Below are 21,466 nucleotides of genomic sequence, written 5' to 3'. Positions count from 1 at the left end.
GCCACGTGGTGCAGCCAGAAGAATAAGTAACTGGCCAAAAAAAAAAAAGAATAAGTAACTGAAACACATGTTTTATCTCAGCTTCTATGGGTCAGGAATCCCAGCAAAGCTTATCTGAGTCTACTACTTAGGGTCTCATAAAACTGTAATCAAGGTGTTAGCTGGTATAACTGAGTCACTTTGCTGTACAGCAGAAATTAACACATTATATATTAACTATTAACATTGTGTATTAACTTCAATTAAAGAAAAGGTGTCAGCTGGGGCTGAATCTCACTGGAGGCTCTGCTGAGGAAGGGTCCATTTCCAAAATCCTCTCGAGTTGTCCGCAGAGCCTAGTTCCTGAGGCTACATGCTCCAGAGCTTCAGTTTCTTGTTGGCTGTTGGCTGGAGGCTATTCTTAGCTCCTAGGGCCCTTCTGCAGTTCCTTGGCATGTGGGATTCCCCAATGTGACCACTTGCTTCTCGAAAGCTAGCAAGGGAGACAGAAATTCCAACAAGACAGGCACTTCAGGGTTATGTAACCTAATAATGTAACTATACACATGTACACATGTAGTCACCTACATCCTGCCACCTTTGCCTTATGGTGGAATCAAGTGAGCCCCAAGTTCTTACCCACACTCAACAGGAGGGGATCACACAAGGGCATGAACAGCAGAAGGTGGGATCAGAGGGACCATTGTGACAGAAAGTCCACCTCAAGAGGTGACAGCTGGAGGTGATGCCCCTCCTTTGAATGCAGGCAGTCCCTCAGTCTTATGCACACCTCAGCCTCTGCAACGTGTTAGAGTCATTTGCATATGTTAAATATGCATTACATATTTACATATGCTTCTCCCACAAGATTGGGGGACAGAAATCATTCTCTCTTCTCTTTAGAGTCAGTGTATAGCACAGAACCTGGTACATAGGAAGTCATTGTTTGAGATGAATGGGTAGAAGGATGGATGGATGATAGATGGATGATGGATGGATGGATGGATAGATAGTGAATGGATGTATGAGATATGAATGGAAAAAAAGGCAGAAAATAAAGGAAATTATGGTAACAAAACAAGGTGAAGGCAAAGCACCTGGACAGGAGTGTGGCCCTCACCTGACAGTGAGCCACACACTTGAAATAACAAGGTATAAGCACTGAAGAATTGATGCTTTTTAACTGTGGTGTTGGAGAAGACTCTTGAGAGTCCCTTGGACTGCAAGGAGATCCAACCAGTCCATCCTAAAGGAGACCAGTCCTGGGTGTCCACTGGAAGGACTGATGTTGAGGCTGAAACTCCAATACTTTGGCCACCTCATGCCAAGGGTTGACTCATTGGAAAAGACCCTGATGCTGGGAGGGGTTGGGGGCAGGAGGAGAAGGGGACGACAGAGGATGAGATGGCTGGATGGCATCACCAACTTGATGCACATGAGTTTGAGTGAACTCCAGGAGTTGGTGATGGACAGGGAGGCCTGGCGTGCTGCAATTCATGGGGTCGCAAAGAGTTGGACACGACTGAGCGACTGAACTGAACTGAACTGAAGCAGCAGGTATGGATCTGTTCACAGTCCCCAGCCTCATTCCTGGAACTGTCACCTGGATGCTTGCCAGCAGGGCAGACAAGAGACCAGAGGCAAGCAGCCCAGATCTTTCCCAGATCTTCTGTTTTCTCTTCAGTAAATAGGAGTGAAGAAAATCACGAGGGATGTTCAAATGTTCCACATGCAAAGACACAAGTGAAATCCCACAGGTCTCTGTGACTTTGGCAGGCCTGGAGGTAATTTCCTAAGAAATAAGCTGCAGGAAGAAAGCATTACTTGGTAATCCTCTCCAAGGCTCAAGGGAATACTTTTGATAACAAAAGATTTTCAAAGTGCTTCATGCAATAAACGTTGAGCTTTGACCTGAGACTCCTTGAGCTCCCGCTGCAGTGGTGGAGTGGTGGTGAATCCAGGCCTTGGTGTCCGAGTCCAACATGGAAGCCAGGTCACAGGAACACCTGTGCAAGAGTGGGGTCTTGGGCTGCGGTTCCTCTGTCAGAATTGCCCAGCTACCCCAGGACAGACTCTAATGATGATACTTACATGTTCTCCACGCAGTAATGCCTCATGGGAGGAAAGACGGTGACAATTTCTGGCTGACAGCTATAGGCTGGGTGACCTTGGGTTAGAACTTTACATGTGCCTATATTTTTTCCCCTTTTGCTTGAATATTTATGATTTCTTTTGTTCACTCGACCCATGACAGGTCATTTGCTCTGTCAGGTAAAGGCCATTAATAGCCAAGGTGAGTGAACTGTGACAAGGCCACACCAGAGGCCTATACTATTTATGTCTGTGCTAATCAGGGCCAGACAGGAAGGCTGAGGAACACCACTGTCTTTCGAGGTGACAACTGAGCCTTTGCATCAGTGTATATTTGTAAAAATCTTTATAGCAGAAATCTGTGAAAGGTTTAGTGCTTAGTTTCCTGGACATTGATGAACCACAGAAACTCCAGATATTCTGACCCAAGAAGAAATGTCAGATTCCAGGATAAAAGGCACTAACATTTTTCCTCTTTTAAAATTTAAAATGAAATTGAGTGCCATCTAGTAAGGATTGTATATTTTTAGGTATTTTGAGGACATATAGGCAAAGTGATTTCAGAAATAATAGGATACATGGAAAGATGTAGAAGCTGAATCAAGTGGTGCCCTCAAGGGCACTAACTCTTAAAAAGGCATTAGTCAAGGCTATGGTTTTTCCTGTGGTCATGTATGGATGTGACAGTCGGACTGTGAAGAAGGCTGAGCACCGAAGAATTGATGCTTTTGAACTGTGGTGTTGGAGAAGACTCTTGAGAGTCCCTTGGACTGCAAGGAGATCCAACCAGTCCATCCTGAAGGAGATCAGCCCTGGGATTTCTTTGGAAGGAATGATGCTAAAGCTGAAACTCCAGTACTTTGGCCACCTCATGCGAAGAGTTGACTCATTGGAAAAGACTCTGATGCTTTGGGGGCAGGATTGGGGGCAGGAGGAGAAGGAGACGACAGAGGATGAGATGGCTGGATGGCATCACTGACTCGATGGACGTGAGTCTGGGTGAACTCGGGGAGTTGGTTATGGACAGGGAGGCCTGGCGTGCTGCGATTCATGGGGTTGCAAAGAGTTGGACACGACTGAGCAACTGAACTGAACTGAACTGAGCCTGGATTTCTCTTCCTGTTTTCTTTATAACCTATCAACCTACCACCACCAAGCTAAAGGAGTTTACAGCAAATTTGGAAAAGGCAACGAATCACAATGGGATCTTATTTATCAAAATTGCCCTAAGAGCAAAACAGTAAGCAGAACTTGAAATTTCCCAACACAGTGTTCATCCTTGTTTTGAAAGTAATGTCCTCGTTTAAGAAGAAAGGGGCTTTCATCTGTTTTTCATCACATTGGTTCATTTCTTAGCTTTCTGTCTGAGTTCTTACTCTGTCTGTAGAATTCCAAACACGAGGAGCATTGTTCCTCTGGATCCAAAACCAGTTCCTTGACCTGAAAATATCATGAGAAACATTAGAAGACCACTAGCTCCCTGCAGGGGTCTCTGTGTCCTGAGTCCACACTTCAGGCCCCAATCTTTAAAAGCTGACTTGGCACATATGGGTAGGTTTTGTATAAAAGCATCACTTAAGTACTGATTCTCCCACTGGGTGCATAGCACGTTGCTTAGCACACTGAGGGGACACCAAAAGATTAAATTCAGGGTGCTTACACTCTGGGGACAGTTGTGAATTATTCCAGGGTCACTGGGAACCCCTGACCAGGGAAATGATTCTCACTGGGGAGCATTTCCAACTCAGGTAATACGTGATGTTCATAGCCAGTCTGAATGGATTCATCCTGGATTCCTTGAAAGTGTCAAAGAAAATGCAGAGCCATCAGCTCACTCATTTCCCCAGAATGGGCTAGTCTATCAGGTTTTCTGTGAAGGAAGAAGTGCATCCTACTGCACACACACACACACGCGCGCGCGCACACACACACGCACACACACGCACACACGCGTGCTCCAGTTGTTGGTCCCAAGCATGTGCTGCATATTCTCTCAGGGTCAGCTTGTGTCCCATCCTTTCCCCTGCTGTTGTTTAGTTGCTAAGTTGTGTCCCCTGATTCCTATCTTAATGGAGAGGTTTTTGATGGCACAGCCTGAACTCACTCTCAATAACTCATTCTTAGTAAACCATCTCTGTTGGAGTGAAAGGCTTGCTTTCCATGTATTTCCCCCTTTCAACATCAAATCAAAACGAAAGAAAAAGAAAAAAATAGGACTGTTCTCCCACTGTTCTTCCAGTTAATATTATATGACTGTCTCTTTCCTCCTGAACATGGGTCTCCCAAACCACTAGCTTTCCATCTTTACTTATATTTCTCCTTAAGAGATTTAACTGCAGTGGAGTATTTTTCAAATGGATGAACACTTAATGGGTTTGTATCTTTTTGACTTTCTAATATTTAAATATGCACTTGGATTACTAAGGCCTTCCTCATCTATCTTACTGGAATAGGTCCTACCCTCCTGTCCTCCTGGCCAACTTTTCTCTGTTTACACAGCCCCACTCATTTTTAAAATCTAATTTTGTTTGTCTATGTGAATTTCTGGTCTGTTCTCCCCTGTTGGGCTGTAAGCTTCACGAGGGAAGGAACACATCTGTCTTCCCTGTGTATCCCCAGCACCTAGCAGAGTGTCTACCGTATAAGACATCCTTAATAAATATTTGTTGAATGGATAAATAAAGTAGAACATTCATAACTGATGTATCACTGAGCTAATTAAATTTAAATAAAATAAATTTAAGGATTTCCCTGGTAGCTCAGTTGGTAAAGAATCTGCCTGCAGTGCAGGAGACCTGGGTTCAATCCCTGGGTCAGGAAGATCCCCTGGAGAAGGAAATGGCAACCCACTCCAGTATTCTTGCCTGGAGAATTCTATGGCCAGAGGAGCCAGGCGGGCTACAGTCTATGAGATCGCAAGAGTCGGACATAACTTAGTGACTAAACCACCACCAACAAACATAAATAAATTTCCTTAGTTAATTAAAGGGGAAATACTGCAGATGGTGACTGCAGCCATGAAATTAAAAGACGCTTGCTCCTTGGAAGGAAAGTTATGACCAACCTAGATAGCATATTCAAAAGCAGAGACATTACTTTGCCAAAAAAGGTTCGTTTAGTCAAGGCTATGGTTTTTCCTGTGGTCATGTATGGATGTGAGAGTTGGACTGTGAAGAAGGCTGAGCGCGGAAGAATTGATGCTTTTGAACTGTGGTGTTGGAGAAGACTCTTAAGAGTCCCTTGGACTGCAAGGAGATCCAACCAGTCCATTCTAAGGAGATCAGCCCTGGGATTTCTTTGGAAGGAATGATGCTAAAGCTGAAACTCCAGTACTTTGGCCACCTCATGCGAAGAGTTGACTCATTGGAAAAGACTCTGATGCTGGGAGGGATTGGGGGCAGGAGGAGAAGGGGACGACAGAGGATGAGATGGCTGGATGGCATCACTGACTCGATGGACATGAGTCTGAGTGAACTCCGGGAGTTGGTGATGGACAGGGAGGCCTGGCATGCTGCGATTCATGGGGTTGCAAAGAGTTGGACACGACTGAGCGACTGATCTGATCTGATCTGATGGGGTAAAGGAGAGTGGATAGCATGCAATGCCAGATATGTCAGAATCAGGTTTTTTGGAGACTGGAGTAGAGTGCACCAGAGGTAACAGAGCTGACGAGTCAGACAAAGGTGTCCGTTATCATGAGGGCAAATGCCCACCACTGTCCAGGAGTCAGGGAGGCCAAGGGAGGACTTAGGGGAAGGGAGGGCAGATATGGGCCTGGTCAGTGCTTCATGCCAATGAGATGGGCCAGCAGATAAACAACTAGACAAAATGACTGCTGCTTCACCCCCAGCCTGCAAATCTCACATAAGAATCCCTCTTGTGATCCACCCGATCCAAAAACATGTAGGAAGGGCAAGTGTGATGTAGTCTAGCCAAGTGAGCACATAAAAAGCCTCTATAACAGGCACTCATGATTGTTGAATGAATTAATGAAAGAGCTGGCATGCAGCAAGAGGCCTTTGGCATCTGGCCTCACCAGAATGATCACTCCATGAGGGATGGGATTTTTGTTGATTTCATTCATCACTGTATTCCCGACACCTTAGAATGATGCCTGGCCCGTGTGGGTGCTTAAGAAAATTTTGTGGAATGAATATTGAATGGTTCTGGTCCAAAGTCAAAGGGACTTGTGTGGAGTCATTAGAAGACACAACTGGATGAAAATTTTTCTTTGATACAGAGTGTGGGAAATGAATGAGGAGCCATTTTATACATTTAGCATAAATAAGCATGAAGTGAAACGAAGGGGAAACCATATTCCTTCTCTTACAACGTCTCTCAAGGGAGCAAAATATAAAATCACCGTAGTGACAATGGAGCGTGTCATTGTAGTGACGGTGGAGCATATAATTATATATCAATTATACAGAAACTTGTCTACTGAGAGCCAAGAATCCTGGCTAAGGGGGAAGAGAGGGGAAAGGAAGGGTGGGTTAGAAGCATTTGATTTGTGGCCTTCCTCCAGGTCCACGTGGGAAGGTACAAAGCAGAGTAAATCCTAGAAGGGGCCTTGACCTGCTGTGAAACCTGACAGGCCACGGATGCCACAGGGCCAGAGCCTTTCAGTTACAACCAGACGGTACCCTGAGGCAGACTCCTGGAACTTAGTCCTGGAAGAGTTCAAGGTTTAGCTCAAATCATCCACTTCTCTGTTGGAAGGTGTCTGTTGGAAGTTCTTACATGAACTCTGATGCACTTGGAGTCTCTCTTTCACCTTTTTGTCTCCCTACCTCTCAATTTTTGTTTTGATCTCAATTTTATTTCAAAAGATATTTGCTTCTCTATAACGCTTCTATAATTCTATACAGTATATTAGAAATGCCAAATAGTAACCATGGTTCTCTCTGGCTGGTGGAATTGCTGGCTTTCATATACTTTTTTGTTTGTGCTTTCTTGTGTTTTCCACTTTTTTGAAACATGAATTACCTCTAAAATCACACACAAAAAAACAGTACAAAAGTACTTTTCAATATAATAAGTAAGGGTGGCTAGAGCAATGAAACGGAGATATATTGTTTGTATGTTTTTAAAATAAATATTGCCAGCAGCATCTTATATCTCAGCATGAACAACTTGTAGATGCTACTTCTAAGCTACAATGTCATTGGTGACTGAGACACCTGTGATGTATGAACAATTTGGTTCTTGTACTTGGTGCATGGATGTATGCTAAGTTGCTTCAGTCATGTCCAACTATTTGTGACCCTATAGCCTGTATCCTGCCAGGCTCCTCTGTCCATGGGATTCTCCAGGCAAGAATACTGGAGTGGGTTGATCTCCAGGGGATCTTCCTGACACAGGGATTGAACCCATGTCTCTTATGTCTCCTACATTGGCAAGCGGGTTCTTTACCACCACCACCACCAGGGAAGATCATTTGGTACTGAATTTCTTCTAGATGTAGCACCTGGGGAAGTTTATTATCAGTTAAATGTTGTTGGTTTTCAACTTGGTTTAGACTTTCTTTGATCTTTATCAGTTCAGTTCAGTCTCTCAGTCACATCCGACTCTTTGCGACCCATGGACATGCCAGTCTTCCATGTCCATCACCAACTCCCAGAGCTTGCTCAAATTCATGTCCATCCAGTCAGTAATGCCATTTAACCATCTCACCTTCTGTCATCTCCTTCTCCTCCTGCCTTCAGTCTTTCCCAGAATTAGGGTCTTTTTGAATGAGTCAGCCCTTCGAATCAGGTGGCCAAAATATTGGAGCTTCAGCTTCAGCATCAGTCCTTCCATTGAATATTCAGGATTGATTTCCTTTAGTACTGACTGGTTTGATCTTCTTGTAGTCCAAGGGACTCTCAAAAGTCTTCTGCATCATCACAGCTCAAAAGCATCAATTCTTTGGCACTCAGCTTTCTTTATGGTTCAATTCTCACATCCATACATGACTACTGGAAAAATCATAGCTTTGATTAGATGGACCTTTGTCACAAAAGTAATGTCTCTGCTTTACAATATTCTGTCTAGGTTGGTTATAGCTTTTCTTCCAAGGAGCAAGTGTCTTTTAATTTCATGGCTGCAGTCACCATCTGCAGTGATTTTGGAACCCCCCAAAATAAAATCTCTCACTGTTTCCATTGTTTCTCCATCTATTTGCCATGAAGTGATGGGACTGGATGCCATGATCTTCGTTTTTGAGAGGCTCTTCAGTTCCTCTTTGCTTTCTGCCATAGGGGTAGTATCATCTGCATATCTGAAGTTATTGATATTTCTCCTGGCAATCTTGATTCCAGCTTGTGCTTCATCCAGCCCAGCGTTTCTCATGATGTACTCTGCATATAAGTTAAATAAGCAGGGTCACAATATACAGCTCTCAGCCACATACAGTCACATAGATATATAATTTATATATCAGTGAGAAACCCTCATTCTCAAATAATCAGTTCTTCAGTTTAGTGTAAGAATCTACCAGACCATTTGAGTCCTGCAAATAAACTAACCTGTGGAATTCTGGAATGTTCCCATTCTCGGTCAGTCACTTTGTACTGGAGAGACAGACCTTTATATTTACCAAGTGTCCACTAGATTGAGTGTGAAACAAATTCATAGGGGTAAGAGCGTGAAAACAGCACACAGAGGAAATTTTTCTGGTGTCAAAACAAACTCTGTGAGGACAAAATGTACTTGGAGTTTGACTCTATCTCTTCTGTCTCACGGTGGGTTATTGCAGTTCATCAGGAAAATAGTTTGGAGTTTGCAAAACCACAAGTCTGTGCTGCTTGGCTTTCTCACAGCTCCTTGGTGACTGTAAGATAGGTTTATAACTACACTCTGGATTGCACAACTATTATTATCCCCATCAGGGAAACAGTGCAGAAAAATAGAACCTGTGTTTGCGTTGTCTATTTCATGTAAACAATTGCATTTTAAGAAAACAGCATATGCTATTTACCCATGACTAAGTCCTCTCCTGATACTGAGGATCTGCAGCACATGGTTTCAAGATGGAGGCATCTTCCCCACCTGTATGCTCCACACCCCCTCCTTTCTCACTTCATAGCCTGTCCCTTTGGCTCTCTACTCCCATGATGGATGCATACATAGAAAAGAAAAGGGGAGCCAGTGAGTCTTGGTGCTTCTGAGGAGGCCCATGGAAGGTGAAGTGCAGCCAGTGGACTTAAAGATGTGACCAGAGTTATGTAGGGATCTAAGGATTTTCATGGTTCCTAAGTTAATGTGGGAGAAGGAAATGGCAACCCCCTCCAGTACTCTTGCCTGGAAAATTCCATGGATGGAGGAGCCTGGTAGGCTACAGTCCATGGGGTCGCAGAGTCAGACACGACTGAGTGACTTCACTTTCTTTCTTTCTATAGTTCCTTTTGGAGAAGGAAATGGCAACCCACTCCAGTGTTCTTGCCTGGAGAATCCCATGGACAGAGGGACCTGGTAGGCTGCAGTCTATGGGGTTGCAAAGAGTCGGCCACAACTAAGCAACTAACACACACACACACACACACACACACACACACAAGCTAATGTGACCTTTCCCTCACTTTCCTTTCTTACTCCCCCAACTTATCTGGGGTCCTGTCTTCGTCCCACATCACAGTCATAGAATGTTAAAGTGGCAAGAAAGGATGAACTTGATCTGGGCAGAGGAAGTTCCTTGCCAAGGTCAGCTACAAACTGATGACAAAGCTTGGCCTAGAACTTTCCAGTCTCGATTCACAGACCTGTGCTTTTTCCAGAAGCCCTAATGGGAAAAGGATTCTTTAACTGAGCTGTTAAGGAGATTCTCACAGATTCTTTTATTTTTCTTTACTTGACTGTGTCAGCTCTTAGTTGCAGCATGCAGAATCTTTCATTGCATGGGCCCCAAAGCATTTGAACTCAGTAGTTGTGGGTGTGCAGGCTTACTTGCCCCAGGCATGAGGGATTTAGTTCCCCTAGCAGGGATTGAACCCATGTTCCTTGGGTTGGAGGGTGGATTCTTAACCACTGGACCACCAGGGAAGTCCGTCTCACAGATTCTTGACTGTAAATAATAATGGCCTGTCTAGATACCAAAAGTGAAATAAGATAAAATGGGATAAACCTTAGTTGGCTATAACATCGTTGAGAGGAGACTATGAATTCCCTCATCCCTGAGACTCTCAGGGATCTGAGTAGGGTCTAGTATCACCAAGAATAAGTTCAGTCACATGAATCCTTCTTCCTTCTGCTGTCCACCCAGTAACCATTCACAGCATGACTCATCTGTAACATGTTTAGCTATACTGCTGCTACTGCTAAGTCGCTTCAGTCGTGTATGACTCTGTGCGACCCCATAGACAGCAGCCCACCAGGTTCCCCCTGTCCCTGGGATTCTCCAGGCAAGAACACCGGAGTGGGTTGCCATTTCCTTCTCCAATGCATGGAAGTGAAAGGTGAAAGTGAAGTCGCTCAGTCGTGTCTGACTCTTAGCGACCCCATGGACTGCAGCCCACCAGGCTCCTCCATCCATGGGATTTTCCAAGCAAGAGTACTGGAGTGGGGTGCCATTGCCTTCTGCGTGTTTAGCTATGGGTCTCTGTAAAATTCTAGATGCTCAGGAAAGGAAGAGGCCTTACAGAGCATACAGAATAACCACATGTTTGGGTGTATAGGAAATCACATACGTTAGAAGGAGCTGCAGGTCTAAAGGCAGCCTCCTATGCCTATGTCCACAAATCCCTGTGGGACTTGAAGATCTGGCAGTTTTCTGGTTAGTTAATCTGAACAGGTAGCTGTTAAGCCATGTATTTCAAGGCAGAATGTTCACTATGCCACTTGCATTATTCTATTTGGCAGTCTACATTGCAGGACTCTTATATAGTTGAGCTAGGAATCCCCCCTGCCCACTTATCCAGTTTTCTAATCTGAAGTCCTGTGGGGATTCCCTCGGCTCTGCAGGATGTCCTAATGTAGCCATTTATCCCCTGAGCCATTTGCTTGGCCTATGCTGTCCCTGGACCAGAGATGTGCTTCCTCCCAGCCCTGCACAGATGCTGTGGGAGGCCTGGTACAGCGACCTGGGCTGGGCTGACCCCGCCACCCCATCTGCTCACAGGAACAGTGCTTCCTTTGTACCATTGTTTGCTTTTTTGTTTTTTGGTGGTGGTTTTTTTTTTTTTTAACTTTCTCCTTCTCCCCAGTTTCAAATCCAGTCCCTCAGGGCTTCAGTTGAAGCCCTCCCTGCCCAAGCATATCCCCACACCACGACTTGTAATTATTCCCTAAGCAGGTCATGGATATCTTTTCAGATAACCCTCCTGAAGTGGGAAGGTCCTGAGAAATCCAGTCAGATGGAGGCACCAGCTCCTGGAAAATTGCACAGCTCTGAGTCCTGGCTAGTGGGAGAGGAGGGGAAGGGGTAAATTGGGTTGATGCCTAAATCTTCAGGCTGTCTGTTGGGTGCTTTGGAGTGAGTTAGGGTGAATCTCAACGAAGTGAAATTCTCAAGCCGGGATAGTTATTATGATAACAAGAAGGTCATCTCAAGCCAAACTGTAGAGAAAAAAGGCAGAGTGTGTGTGTGTGCATCCCTTAGGCTTGTGAGGTCAGACCCTCCTTCAGGCCCAGCAGACTTTCTTCAGGGGAGCCCCTCTTTGGCCCTTTTAAGAAAATCACTGGCCTCCTGGTCATGATCGAAACCTCCCTATTTGGAGCTCTTTGGTTTACATATTTTTCTTTTAAAAGTTGAGTTTGTTCTCCTAAATTTTTGTTGATCTAACTATATCAAAGCAGACCAGTCCAAAGACACAGGAGTTGCCAGGAAAGCAGACATTGGATCGTTAAAGGCAAAATGTATTTAAGGCATGTTTACTTGAGAGTTCACGACACCAAAGATAAGAGGATTTCTGGCTGACAGGTTAGCAGGCTTTTTCCCTAAAGACTAGGGCCCCCAGTAGTCCCAAGTACCCAGAGTGGTTCCTGCAAGGCTGAGCTAGGCACCTGAGATGCTAAGGGTACCAGCTTTGTCCTTCTCTTGGGTATGGCTGGGGGAGGGGGAAGGTATGAGACCATGTGCAACCCCCAGATGGGCAGAACAGAGTTGCCCAGGGCCCTTCACAGCAGGATGCAGAGTTCCTGAGTCTTCAGGAGTTTGTGTCATTAATGGCCATGTTCAGCTTCTTCTACAAGGGCAACTGATTCAGGTGAGAGAGGCTGAGAAACAAGTGACCAGAGCAATCTACTCAGAGGGGAAAGGAGCCAGAACAGTGAAGTCCCCAATGACAGGGATTTGACCTTCTTCATCTTGTCTTCCTGCTGCCTAGCAAAATGAGTAGTCTTTATGAAGTGCTCAGTAAACATTTATTAAATTAATAAATGATTGACTTATGAGAACAGATCAAAGATTTGGGCCTGGGATTGGGAAGACAGAAGGAAGTCAGTCTGAGGGGATTAGTCAGAAACCTCAAGGGAATCTTGGTGAGTCTCAGAATCTTTGACTCAATAGAGAAGGTCCCTTTGATACAAGACCCACATCCAAATGCAGCTCCCACTAAGGCTGTGACGTATGTCATGAGCTGATGACATGTGAACCTTCTCAGGACAGATTAGATGGCGGCCTGAGGTAAGGCGTTGCCTCTGGGGAAGGAGAGAAAAGACGAAATGGAAATTTAGGAGGCTGGATGGAGGGAATTTGGAGACAAAGAATGTAGGGGTTGAAGACAAGTGACTCAAAGGTAAAAGTAATATAGAGGTAGTACCTGTATCACAGGGTTCCTGTTTGCAGTAGGTGCATGTTATTTGAGCACCATTAGTTAGGGCTTCCCAAGTGGTGCTAGTGGTAAAGACCTTTCCTGCCAATGGAGGAAAGGTAAGAGACGTGAGTTCAATTCCTGGGTCAGGAAGATCCCCTGGAGTTGGGCATGGCAACCCACTCGAGTATTCTTGCCTGGACAATGCCATGGACAGAGGGGCCTGGCAGGCTACAGTCCATGGGGTCACACAGAGTTGGACATGGTTGAAGTGACTTAGCACAGATGTATGCACGCCCTTAGTTAGGTTCTTAATAAAAACAGCTTTCCTCCTCCTCCTCCACCTCCTCCTCGTCCTCATCCTTCTCCATAAAGGTAAGACTATCCCACCCGAAAACCTCAAGGTGCCCACCCCAGGGAGGCCCTACCAGTGGTCCGAATCTCATGACTGAAGGTCATGGACACACCCCTGCCTCTACTGGTCCCCACTGAACAGATAGAAATAAAAGTGTCTTCTCTTCAGGGCTGCACCAGAAAACCCTGAAAGCCATTCTCTCACAGTCAGAATGTGTTCTTTGTTTTTCTGAGACAGAACCAACATCTCTGTAAGGCACAAAGAGGGAGCTTGACTCAGAAGCGGAGCAGACGCTGTGGGCTGAGAGATGGCTGGCCAGGGGCAGCTGGGGCTGAGCCCCCGATATTTCAGTCCTTGTCGTTGTGCAAACTACGACAGCGTACGAGAGACCTTTCTAAAACCCGAACTCGTGTATTTCCAAATGTCAGGTCCACATTCAGCCTCAGACCTCTCCAAACATACTCATCCTAAAGCTCTCCCAAAGTGTCTACGAGGCCTCGCAGGGAACTAAGAAGGACTGGACATGTGTCTGGCCACATTTCTGTTTCTTTCCCCCCAAACATTTTCATGCCATCATTTACTCAACAAACATTTACCATGCTCCTACTTTGCGCCAGGCACCATTCTGGAAGCTGGACCTTCAGAGAAATGAAGCCACATCCCTTCCCACATACAGCCTTGTAGGGAAGATGGGCAAACCACAGACCAGAATGCTGGGGGGCGGGTGTTAGAGAGGTGTTTTTAAAGCAGCCCTGGGAGCACAGAGAAGGCCACAGAGCACAGCCAGACTTTCAGATAAAACCTTCTGGAGGACCAGCAAGAGGTGACCAGGTAAGGAGGACAGGGAGGGATTCCAGGTAAGGGAGAAGCAAGCAGGATGGTCAAAGGCAAGGAAAAACATGACTCAGTGGTTCTCACCTCCCTGCACATTGAAATCATCAGCAGAGTTTTTTGTTTTGTTTTGTTTTAAGTATAATTGATTTACAATGTTGTGTTAGTTTCTGGTGTATAACAAGGTGATTTAGATATATTCTTTTTCATATTCTTTCCCATATGGTATATTAGAGGATATTGAATATAGTTCTCTGTGCTATATAGTAGGACCTTGTTGCTTGTCTATTTTATATGTAGTAGTACGTATCTGTTAATTCCAGATGGTTCAGCCCCTCTACTTGATGAAGATAGTATGTGAGAGCCTGGAGTTGGGCTCTCTCCCTCTGCCACCTAGGCCCCAGCCCATGTGTGATGCTCCATTACCTCCTGTTCATTGACCTCTTTCACCTGCATTGGGGAATTGCCCTTCACTCCTCCAAACTCATTTGGACTTCGTTAAAAGAAATAATTCTCTCCCAGAAGGCTTCCCTGGTGGCTCAGATGGTAAACAATCTGCCTGCAATGTTGGAGACCCAAGTTGAATCCATGGGTCAGGAAGATCCCATAGAGTAGGAAATGGCACGCCACTCCAGTATTCTTGCCTGGAGAATCCCATGGACAGAGAAGCTGTGGGCTATAGTTCTTGGGGCCACAAAGAGTCAGACACAACTGAGCAACTAACACTTTCACTTTTAGAAGGTATGTGAGTGGACACTCTGTCGAATCAAACAGGGATCCCAGAGATCCTCTGGCAGGTTCCTACCTGCTTTGTGTCATGGACCCACTGACAATTTGGCAAAAATGCCCATAAATGCATAAAACAAAAGAGGATCACAAAAGAATTCAGTGTTATTGAAATAGGATTCTGTCAACCTCCCATGGAGATCCCTGGATGCCATGTTATAAGCACCTGATAGTCAAACCCTGGACTGAAAGCTTGGTAGACTCTCCAAAGTCAGCCAGCTAAGAAATAAGACAGCTGAGGCAAGAATCCTGTGTTTCTATTCCTGAACCTGTGCTCTGCTCATTAATCTATTTATTATCTTAGAAAATTGAACTCTTACTGTTTCTGCACTTAAAAACTGCTGACTTTTAGTCCCACTGAAAGGCATGGAGGTAGCCCCTCTGGGCCTGTATATATTCTTAAGAACTGACCTCACTTTGTATTGGATTATAAAACTGTACAAAGATTGTTTCCCAGGAAACATCTGGAAAGTCTTAAGGCCACAATAACCTGACTGAGGATTCACCTAGTACACTGGTAACTGGTAGCATATGTCCCAGCTCCTGGAATTTGTTGGATGACTGTGTTGAGGGATGGACTAGCTGGATGGGTTCAATTCCTCTGCTTTCAGGGGGCCTTTATCAAGGAGTCCAGAACACTAGTTACTGAGCCTGGTGCAGAAAACTCAGCCTCCTGCTTGCCTTAACAAGTCTCAGGAATTAGTAAGCAGTTGGTGAGAATGTTGGAAGGTATTAACCACCCCACCCCCCAACCAATCTCCCCGTGAAACTTTCACCCCTTTCTTTGCTGGGGCAATAGAATATAATGGGTAAAAGTATGGACTTGGAGTCCCACATTAGGTTTAAATTCTCACTTCATCACTTTATATATTTTTTGAAACTTTTTGTTTGTTTGTTTTGGAGTATAGCCAATTAACAATGTTGTGATGATTTCAGGTAAACAACTTAGGGACTCAGCCATATATATACATCACTTCATCACTTTAGAAAAGTTACATGACCACCTTTTCCCACCTCAGTTTTTTCATCTCTCTAATAGGACTAATTCTGCCTTGCGGAGTGTGTAGAGGTTAGAGCTAATATAAGGACAGCACCATATAAGACCTAGTGTTGCCGTGTTCAATTGTCAGGAGCTATAATTACAATTAGTTCTAGGTTGAACCCCGCACCTTCCCCATTCTGTCTCTTAATGAATGAAGCAGGTATTAAGGCATGTGTCATTAGCAGAATGACTGGGCTCAAAGAAGTGCATTTACCATGATCAGAGCAGACCTATTTAGCTTCTCCAACAGATCTCAGCAAGATAAGTGACTTGATCACAGTCACATGGAGAGAAAGCCCCACATCTTTTTGCCACCAGATCCAAACACCTCCCTACATCTGGTTGCCTCCCCTCTGCCTCCCCTTCTGTTTCTGTGAACCCAGATCCCTTGTTCCTCTCAAAAGTCAGCCTCTTTACTGTCTCTGGATCCCATACCACTTTGCTGCTCAGGATTGCTCTTGCAGTCTCCCTTTCTCTTACGTAGTCAGTAGTCCTCTTTTGTGGAAGCGTCCTCATGGGCATGCTCTGAGAACCTCCCTCAAACTCCATGTCTCCCTTCAGCTAACTCATTTCTCTACTTTCCTTCAACTTCAAAAATGAGTTGCAATTTCCACGTCCCTTCCTTAACACACTCAAAGTGGGTTTCTATTCCCATTATCCGGAGATTGCTGCTGTCAAGGTAATCAGTGAACTCCATCTGATAAATCCAGGGGCCACTTCTTCATTCTTGTCTCTTTTGAACTTTCAGCACACTTGATTATTTTTTCCTTGAAACATTTTCTTCCCTTGGCTCTGTTCTTCCCTCGGCTCAGGACAGGATAGCCCACCATCTTCCTTCACTTCTGTCTCCTTTATTAGCTCCTTCTCCTCTACTCAGTCTCTCTAGGTTAGAGAGTAGCAGGGATCTGTCCTGAGCATCCTTTACTCCCATTTCTGTGTGCTCTCTAGCCCCATCAACTCTGAAGACCATCTATATGCTTATGATTCCAAAATTTCTGCCTCTAGCCATGACTTTTTCCTAAACATGACTTGAGTGTCCAAATGCCTTCTTCACATTCCCACATGGATATCTAACCAGTGACTCAGATATAATTTACCCATGAAGAACTCGAGTTTTCCTCCCACACTTGCTCCTTCCTCAGTTCCTAGTCTTAGTCATTAGCATGAGTGTTCACCCAGTTGTTCAACCTGTAAATCTAGGAGTCAGCCTTGATTTCTTTCTTTCTTCATCATCTTCATCCAGTGGATTGGCAAGTTTTGTCCAATTTATGTCCAAAACATATTCCAGATTCATCTGCTTCTCTCCATTTTCATTAAAGTCACTGATGTCCAAGCCACCATTACCTCAATGACCACACTAGCTTTCCAGCTGATCCACCTGGAACCACTCTACCATCCATTCTTGACAAGGTAGCCGGAATAATCTTGTCACCCTTCTGCAGAAAACCTTCCCGTGGTTTCCCATTGTACTTGAAATAAAGTCCAAATTCCTTAAAGCAAGATGTTACATGGCTTCTGCCTACCTCTTCAAAGTCATTTCAAATCACTTTCCACTCATCTCTCCACTCAAGCAATACTGGTCTTTTTGTCCCATGAAAACCTGAAATCTATTTCCACCTTAGGACTTTTGCACTGGGTGTTCATCCTGGAATATTCTTCCTCAGGATCCTTGAATGACTGTTTCCTTTTTATATTAGTGACTCACACTTCAGCTGAAATGTCAGTACTCAGAGACGCCCTTCCTGACCTCAAAACTGAGGTAGCCCATCCAGTCATTCCCTATGACATCAACCTATTCTCTCATATATGTTTTCCTCTCTGTGTGTCTGACTCTTTTCTGGATGGTAAGTCCCAGAAGAGCTAGGATCTTGTCACCATTACATCTGCAGGACTTAGAACAGTGCCTGAACACAGAAGTGCTTGATATTTGTTGAAAGTGTGAATGAGTGGATAACTGAGTTAGTAACAGAGTGAAGACCAGTACCAGGCCTCCTGCCTTCCAGTTCTGTGGTCCTCTCCCTGTGCCATGTCAAGCTGCAATTTTCACCAGTTTGATTGTTTTCTTGCTGTTCAGCAGATGCTTGGCATCCTTCAATTCACAACTGGTTCCAGCTCCTAGTGATAAAGGAAATAGCCACAAAGGAACAGGAAGGAAAGAGGGCATCTGAATAAATCGGGAGGCATGTGGTCATCCCCACAAATAATGAGAATTAAACATTCAGTCATCCAATAACATTTAGTAAGCACTTATTATGTGCCAGGCATTATGCAATTTACCAGGGACAAAAGACAAACCTACCCTGAAGGATGTGCTAGTCTCCAGAAGGAGATGGTGGGCCTTGTGGTGATGTCTGCATGGTGTGATGGGCTTGAGAACAAAGTAACACGTGCTGTGGAAACACAAAGCCGAGAATTAGGACCATAACACCGAGTGGGCAAGAATTCAGGAGCACAGCCAGAGAGTGGAATTTTTGAACCGTCTTAAGGAGTGAATACCTGTAATCGACAACTCATAGTTTATGCTTTCACATGAAAAGAACAGTTGTTTTTTCCCTTCATTTTAACTCACAAAAGAAAAATCACATTAGGAAAACATTCAGGATGACTCTGGCAGTTGAAATAACCATTTATTAATAAATAGATAAATTTCCATCAGGGAAATTTTCTTTTTTAAAGATGGGATAGTTCTCTGTTTCTTGCTATGAAAAATCCACCGAAACAATTTCATCTTCCTTGAGGGTCTTATGGTGAAAACACCGAAGCAATTACCTATATGATGAAAGATTACCCAGCTGAAGAACTACTTCCCTATTAAACCACAGGCCATCTCCTTGAAAAAAAAAAAAATGTGCTGTCAGGTAAAGACAAGGTTTTATAGCAAATGAGAGAATGAAGTAGATCTACGTGAATTGATATCAACAGACATTATTCCACGAAAATAAGAAAGTTTTGGAACACTGGTTATTCTTGATATTATTGTTATTATGTTGGGATTTGTCTATGACTTCCTAGAAGAATAAATGCAAATATAACAATCTCTGAGGTGTGGGATTATGAGACACTTAAACTTTCTGAGGCCTACATTTGGTACTATTTTAATTGTTTACAACAATGTGTGCTACTTTGGAAAAAGTAAAGATCTTTTAGAACACCGGTCTGATTGGTTTTATGATGCTTAAGAACTTGTGCTTGGCTCTATGTTCCAGAAACATATAAAAAGAGGATTTCCCTAAATTATATCACTTGCCAACATTTACAGAAGAAAATAAACTGAGACCCAGAAAGATGATTTGATTTTTCTCATACTGTGACTGCTAGTACCTTCAGCTCCACAGTTCTTGATTTCGTGCTGAGCATTAAAATATATAAGTATATCAATCTTAACTTACATATTTGGAACTTTAGCAACATTGCTTTGTGGAAAACTGTGCGATTATTTAGTGTAATAGTTATAGACCAGCAGTACTTTGCCCAGAAAACAATTTAACTAGAAGTCTCTTGAATATTACTACTAGTTTCTTCTGCATATCTTAGAATACTCAGTGAGTTTTTTGAATAGATAGGCCGCTTCCATTCAGTTCTTAGTAGTTATTGAGCACTTAAGCTATCGGTGCTGTGCTGTGCTTAGTTGCCCAATTCTTCACGATTCCCTGGATGATAGCCTATCTGGCTCCTCTGTCCATGGGATTCTTAAGGCAAGAATACTGGAGTGGGTTGCCATGCCCTCCTCTAGGGGATCTTCCCAACCCAGGAATCGAACCCAGGTCTCCTGCATTGCAGGCAGATTCTTCACCATCTGAGTTACCAGGGAGTGAGTAGTTTATCCCCTCTCCAAGAGATTTTCCTAAACCAGGAATCAAACTGGGGTCTACTGCACTGCAGGCAGATTTTTACCAGCTGAGCTACCAGGAAGCCCTTAAGATATCTAGCCACTAGCAACGAGGCAAATTCTCTGCACTCGTGGAACTTAGCTCCCACTGAGAAAAACACAATAAGCAGAAGAAAACAAAAATAAAGGACATAATTTCAGGTAAAGATATAGTAAGGATGTGATGAACCAAGTAAAATGATAGTGACAGGAGTGCTATTTTTGAAAGGTCAGGAAGGCCTTTAAAGGAAGTGACATTAGATCAGAGACCTGGAGGGAGGGAGACGGCCACTGAGTTCTGAGTGGAAAGCATTAAGGAGTACAGTCAGAGTCACTGCCCTGAACAGAAAGAATTCCTTCTTTTCCTTAAAAAGTAAATATCTAAGAAAGAGCTTTTAAAGTTTGGTATGTTACAGTTTCACTCTTGTGATATGGTGATAATGTTTATAAGGCCTAGTGCTGTAAATTTCTCTCTATTGCTTACAAATTTGAGAATGAATTGTGTTTAGGAATGTAAGTCTGTTATAAAAGTACTGTCTTATCTAAATGCCACCTTCTGCCAAATGTGATATATAGATAGATAGATGCAATGGAATGTTACTCAGCCATAAAAAAGCATGAAATAATGCCATTTGTAGCAACATGGATGGACCTAGAGATCATCACAGAAAGTAAGAAAGTCAGAAAGAGAAACAAATACCGTATGATGTCACTTATATGTGGAATCTAAAGTACAACATCAATGAATTTATCTATGAAACAGAAAGGGATTCACAGACATGGAGAACAGACTTGTGTTTGCCAAGGAGGAGGAAAGGTGGAAGGAGAGAAGGATTGGGAGTTTGGGATTAGCAGATGCAAACGATTACATATAGGATGAATAAGCAGCAAGGTCCCACTGTACAGCGAGGGAAACTATATTCAACATCCTGTAATAAGCCATAATGGAAAAGAATATGAAAAGGAATATATATGTGTAACTGAGCCACCTTGCTGTACAGCAGAAAGTAATACAACATTGCGAATCAACTATACTTCAATAAAACAATAAAAGAAAACCCTCTGCATATTCACAAAGGCATAGAATCCAATTCCTAAGAAAGAATCTTTCCAAAGCTGGTCATTCCAAAGAGAGAGAAGAAGCCCAACCAAAAGTGCCCCAGGGCTTACAACTGCACTTTCCCCCTCTCCCGCCCCCATTCCCTCTCTCACCCCGAGCAGAACAGACTGCCTAGAATTTGTAGCTGGGAGGGTCATCCAAGGCACAGAGAGAGGAACTGCAGAAGAAGTCTTTGGCGTTCTCAGCTTTTAGCCCTACACACCTATCTCTGGTGGAGATAGAAATGACAATCTGTCCTTCACAGTGGGGAGACTGAAGCTCTGACAAGTGGGTGGCTTGCCCAGTATCACATAGAAAGCCAACTCTCTTTCCTAACCTTCACTCTGTGGCTAGTGTCACATTCCAGGCCAGGGACCACATGGGTGGAATTCAGGCTCTATTTTCGGGAAACGGGGTTTGTTGTTTTTTCATTTACACAAAAAATGAAAAATAAATAACAGATGTTTGAGCACATGTCGTAACTCTTCTTACTGGAACTTAAAAGTGCATTCTGAGTGAGAAAATTAAATTAGAAAATCCACACAGCAAAAAGGATGTTTTGAATGAAATACACTGTCTTTCCCTCTCTCTCACACACACACATGAACAATATCTCCTTGTTTCTTCTTCAGAGAGCAGCTGTGAAAGAAATTGGGGGAGGGAGATGAACATAACATCCCATCTTTGT

General features: G+C 43.9%; 1 long non-coding RNA gene across 9 annotated transcripts; it reads right to left on the bottom strand.

Moving 5' to 3' along the window:
- Positions 1-210: 210 nt before the first annotated feature.
- On the bottom strand, positions 211-21,068 carry LOC147379800 (uncharacterized). Of its 9 annotated transcripts, none has more exons than XR_015163692.1 (5): positions 20,892-21,068; positions 18,111-18,201; positions 7,744-8,408; positions 3,447-3,510; positions 211-472 (listed from the first exon to the last, which is right to left on the bottom strand). It is a non-coding gene; the product is annotated as an uncharacterized LOC147379800 (long non-coding RNA). The 9 variants fall into 9 exon arrangements; XR_015163691.1 differs by lacking the exon at positions 7,744-8,408 and adding an exon at positions 17,796-17,926 and having other exon boundaries at positions 349-472; positions 20,892-21,064; XR_015163685.1 differs by lacking the exon at positions 211-472 and adding an exon at positions 17,796-17,926 and having other exon boundaries at positions 3,181-3,510; positions 20,892-21,064.
- Positions 21,069-21,466: the final 398 nt, after the last annotated feature.

The sequence above is a fragment of the Bos grunniens genome, chromosome 1, assembly GCF_055505025.1.
Source record: "Bos grunniens cultivar Pamir isolate PY7600 chromosome 1, Bosgru_T2T1.0, whole genome shotgun sequence".
In the NCBI taxonomy this organism is placed as follows: domain Eukaryota; kingdom Metazoa; phylum Chordata; class Mammalia; order Artiodactyla; family Bovidae; genus Bos; species Bos grunniens.
This window is presented reverse-complemented; position numbering and strand designations above follow the sequence as displayed.